We start from the raw sequence: 6,018 nt of genomic DNA on the forward strand, positions 1-6,018 counted from the left end.
AGCCCCAAGCACCCAAAGGGCCTGCAGGTACTGTGCCTGTATCTGACTTTGCTATAGGAGCATGTAAATCAATACTTGATGATCACATTTCTTGCCCTTTTTTTTGCCTGTGATGGATAAATTGGATCATGATTACATATGCATAGTAGAACTGATCAATATTACACAATGTGATGGCTTTAACCTGAGTTTATTCTAATTAGATACTTTCATAGATATACCTATTTTTTTAGGTTAGATCTTTCAGTATTAATGTAACAAAGGCTTCTCCAAACTGAATACAAAGGGGAAAAATGGAAGTGTGTTTGCAAGTGCAACCAAGCAAACAGATTAAAATAAAACTAAACAACAAAAATATAAAACGTGAAGAAATTCTTCTCTTCTCTGTTTCTTTTTTGTTGTCTTTTGGCATCACTTTCTCCCCTTTTTTCTCCACTTTCTTAAACTATCTATCTCTCCTGCTCTCCTCCTCCTCCTCCTCCTCCTCCTCCTCTCTGTGATCTAGCCCGGGGCAAACAGACATGTAATGTTAAGGCACTAAATACAGAGTGCATGGACACACACACACACACACACACACACACACACACACACACACACACACACACACACACACATATACACACAGAGACGTTCATGTGTGAAATGAGATCTCTGCACAATCAGTGGGAGTCGCAGCCATAAAGCACATCGAGCTTTTCAGCTTTAAGGTATCATCGAACAAATCGCACAAATCCTTTCATCTGATGACCGTAGAGTTATTCTTGTAACAACTGTGTTTTTTTCCCCTCTTCACAGATAAACCCATTCATGGACGTCCAATGATGAAACTTAGAGTTGCGTTTAGCAGTGAGGGGTCCTTTTATGTTATTTGTTTGGGGAGGTTGAATTATAGTGACTAATATTTTACACCTAATAACAATTTGGTCACTTTAATGGATTAAGACACATTAACACAAGAAGTTGTCTACTTTATTTCAGCTGGAAAAATTGTAGGATCAGAATCAACAACTTCATATCCATCACAAGATGAACAATCATGAGTCCATGATGTCTCACTTTTATGGCTATAGACCAATATCTGCCCCATACATCAGCAAAACCACAGATTCCATTATTTTTTTATATTTTGTCATTTGCAGTAGAATTTCAACAAGGCTCCCTTAGGCCTCCTCAGGATGTAAATCTCATTCCCCATATTTATCAAGTGTGAATCCTGAATTTATAATAGCATATAAGATATGACTGTACGCTGCATTCTTCCCTCAGCCCTTGACATGTAAGTAGGCTGAAATATGTTTGTATGCAAACACAGAGAGAGACAAGGGGCTGTGATGGGAGGCACGGGATTTCAACAGTACTTTTTCTCTCTGATGGATGGATACTTCACTGCTACCCAGATGGACAGAGATAGATAGAAGGAGGTAGGGAAGGACACAAGGAGCACCAGGGGGATTAAAGGAAGAGGAGAATAGAGGGCAAATTCAGAGAGAGGAAGAGAGGAGGGAATCAATGGAGCAATCAAAGAGCAGAGCAGGGACGGGGGAGAAGTTACAGTTTACATGGTCAAAAAGTCTGGAATTACTAAGCATTGATCTTAAACACATACATTGGACTCTGCCACAGTACGCTTACACAGATTATATAGATGCTTATACAGACTGTTCATTGTCCCAGTATTAAAGGACTAGTTTGCCTTTTTGTGAAATATGCTTATTCACTTTTAAATTAGATGAGAAGACTGATTCAACTCTAAAATCTTTCTGAGTTATGAAGTTACAGTCAGGAGATGGTTATCTTAGTTTAGTTTAAAATAATGTATTTTGTTTATCTAATCTGCACAATAAAAAAAATGTAAAAATGAAGAGATGAAGTTTTTGTTATTCAGGGGTTCTTGGCCACTTGGCCAGACAGTAAGTCTGGTTGCCTAGCAACCTCAAATTGATGACGAAACTCCAGGAGGTCACTGTGTCTGCCACAGAAATAATACACATAATATAACCGCCATAATACACAAATTGTAGCTTCTCTGACTTTTGTATGTATTAAGAGCAAGTCAAGCTTTTTCCCCTTTTCCATTCTTTATGCTGAGCTAAGCTAACATGCTGCTGGCTGTAGACTGATCGACTGATTGATTGAGTGACTATAAATAAAAATGCAATACAGAGATTTGGGTACAGTTCTAAAATTCATCAGGATTTCACAATAAAGTCACATTACTTTATCCATTGTGGCCCTGAAGTCTAGGCTGGGAGGCAGACAGGAAAACATAATGACACATATATGCTACCAATATCCTTTTTAAATTATTTTAATACACCTAATAAAACATCAAAATGCTACATAAATACACAAAATAAAAAAATACACAAAGTCTGACACCATTGCTAAAAAGATGGTTACTCAGCATCCATTTCAGTCAAAGCTTCAAACATGAGAGTGGCATTGATCTTCTCACTGAACTCTAATCTACTCCAATCTAGTTAGATAGCAATAGGTACAGCTGAGATGACCAGTACCACACTGTATCTATGCAAAAGTTTTGAGAGGAATTATTCCTAACATGACATTTTGATCAGTTTCCAAACATGGTATGTAAGTAGTGGAAAGGATTTAGGACATATGGAAGACAGCAGGTGGCTGAGAGTGCGGGAAGAGACGGAGGGATGGTAGGGAGCAGGAAGCTACGGTGATAGCAGCGGGGGAGGCAGGGGGCAGGGAGTTTGGGATGGTCTAATAAATCGAGTGAGTGACTCCACTCGTTTCTGCCCGTGGGACGAATCTAGCCGCGCTCACCGGCGCAGTGCAACATCAGGGAATTCTGGGTAATGAGAGATTATTCTCCCCTGTAGTGTTTGCTCATCATCATTGCCTCTCGCAACCTCCCCTGCCTCCCACGAAGCACACGCCCCCCCCAAACACAAGGCAGATTTAGCATTTAGAAGCAGGTGTGGAGTTATATATATGAACACGTGCAGACACATACACAGACAGTGGCACTCCCATCTTACAGACATGGTTTTTTGAGTAAGGTCAAACAGAGAAGTGTTATTGTTTAAATCTGCTGCTGGCGCCAATTTTGGATGTCACACTCAGTGAGGCACACACACACACACACACATACACACACACACACACACACACACACACACACACACACCCACGGTTCAATGACACCCTCTTTTATCCACAGGTCCCTTTTGCCTGAGGAGGCCAATCTGTCTGAGGGTAGATCCTACATGCATCAAACCAGAACCCTCCTCTGCCCTTTCTCCCTGTTTTTTTCTCTCTTCTGTCTCTCCAGCCCATGGTCCTCCTTCGCCCTGGAGCCAGGCTGTGACCACAAGAAGTAGGCTGGTGGTCCCAGCAGGGGCCGAGCTTCAGACACACCATTAGCATGAGGGAATTAGAGTCATTACAACTGGAAGGGCAACGGAGGACGAGTCCTTCGTTCCACAGAGGAGGATAGAGGTTTGGGAAGTTGTGTGAGGGAGGAAACAAAGTGGGAAGCTTCATTAATCACATAGTTGGGAGAACATGTATCCAAAATGTTGGACATGGATGTATTTGTAACAAGAACACATATTTATATTATTTTAGATGTTGTAGGTGGTCCTGATTCTGAATTCCATATTCTGAAAGACAGAATAATGTGTTTTAAATGAACATATTTTATTAATGACAGCTGGACAGGTAGGTAAGGTGAGTTTGTTAATTGAGCGTTGTCAAGCTGGAAGAGCAGAGAATCACCTTGAGCTTACAGGTTTATACACCAACAGTTTGGTTTTGGTGTTGTTCAATAAATAATTAAATGTTAAAATAAGAACGGTCTTCTTATTTTTGTCGAAAACACAGAGAGCATGTTCCCGGGGACGCATATTATTTTCAATTATTATTATTTACCTTTGACATTATTTCATGTAGAGTCTTGGATGACATAGAATTTGAACCCAATCATTTTCATTTATTTATTGCCCTTTACAAATGGCTTTGTGTGTGAAAATGTGAGAAAAAACACACATTTTATTGCAAGAGAGCAAATAATATTGAGCCAAAAGACTGAAACAGAAGGGCATATACATCTGTAGTTGCATTTTTATAGCATTTTTGCAAGTAAAGCAAGTTTTTATCTCATACAAAAAGTAAAAATCCATTCAATTTTATAGCAATAACCATCATATTGGAGTGTAATCAGTAGTTTTGTTAAGGTGTGAAAAAAGCTTGGATTGCTATTCATGGAGCTAAGGAGCATTTTATTACTGTCACAGATAATATGAATCTAATCTACATTCTTCCACATTCTTCATTGTTTAAAACAGACATCAAAATGTTGCTCTGAAAAGCAATAGAGCAAAATTGTATGGAAATGAATCTTTTTTTTAATTTCATACATATCCAAAATATGAACCCAAATGCGTAAACAGTATATTTTTTCTAATTTACTGTGGATTTTCAGATTTAACATTTAAATCCATGTCCAAATTTAGTTTAAAAGGAAAATTACTCCCAGTTTGACCATCCAGGGAAGACACACATCAACATCCCCTCCATCAACATGACCCTGCCCTTGAGTCTCCATCATCTCATTAACTCCTGCCGGGCAGCCTGGGCAGTTTCCTTTATCTATATACATGCAGAATATGAGTTAAAACTGGAGGATGGACTAGGTAATTATCTGCTTTTTAAGCAAGGTCAGCATGGTGACTCTGAAGGAACCCAATATCCACTGGTCACTTGTGAACAGACAGTGTCAGACACACAATCACACACACACACACACACACTGGTGAGGAAGTGCTTTGTCTAGCCTTTGCAATTAAAACTCGAATTTCCATTTATAGAAAGTGCTATAATGGCTACAACAATTAAAACTGAATATGTGAGATTACTGAGATAATGGAAATGCGAAAGCGTGGTGCTTTTGTTTGACAAAAAAACCCTTGTAACTGTTTTTTTTTCCTTTGGCTTCACATGAAATTTCCATTTCCATTAACTTACAAATGGCTGTCTTTTACTCATTAGAAAACACACTGGCACTACAATGCAAATGATCCCACCATGTTGTTTTGTGTCTCACTTAAACTGAATTATATATCAAGAATCATGTTTTAAATTAGAGGCAAATTTTGTTGTATGTGCAGTAAGTAGAGTTTTCTTTTCTGAATATGACAGTGAATTAAAATCCATGCATATTGCATCACTCCATGTACTTGAAGATGCACTAATGGTTCCTTAATTAGGCTTTAATGTTTGCACTCCTCCCCCACCTCTCTCAAACACTATACTGAAGTAGCAACTGCATGAAATTATCCACTGAATGTACACACACAGATAGAAAATGTTAAAAAAGGCAGATATTGGCTTTCCTTTACATAATGTCTCAGAGGTTTATGAAAAATTATTATTTAAATTGTTTTCTTTCACATTTTTAAACGTCATCATCATCAAAACTCTAAAATACAGTAAATGCTGTTTTGTAAGACTGTCCACAATTAAAAAAGAAAATTGTCAAATTCTCACAACTCAATAAGATCTATGTTGCCTTTGACTATTCAAATATATAAGAGAGCCTGCATTTGTTCACTTGTTTGCCTGATTGCGTGCAGGAGGCATCATCATCATACTCATCATCATCATCATCCTTATCATCATCCTCATCGTCATCATCTTCATGTCGTCCAGAGAGTCAGCTCAGGCAGGTGTGTGTTTCTATAGACTCTCCGGGGGCAAAAGAACGATAGCAACCGCACCACAAAACTCGATGATGCTGCAGTCTGCTTAATGTGAGATATCATCATCAACAGCACTCAGCGTTATCGCACACCTGCCTCATCAGGAGCGCAGGTTGAAAAAGATAGATCTTTTAATTTGGCAAGAAACTGCATTTTTTGCTGAAAAGGAGTTTGACAAAAAAAAACATTTTCCTTATGGTTAGAAAAAAAAACATTTTTAATTGTCAGTGTCTCTCCAAACTTGGAGAGTTGAACTTTCGGTGATTTTTTTCTTTTCTTTTACCTC

Source organism: Dicentrarchus labrax, unplaced genomic scaffold (genome assembly GCF_905237075.1).
Source record: "Dicentrarchus labrax unplaced genomic scaffold, dlabrax2021, whole genome shotgun sequence".
Lineage (NCBI taxonomy): Eukaryota > Metazoa > Chordata > Actinopteri > Moronidae > Dicentrarchus > Dicentrarchus labrax.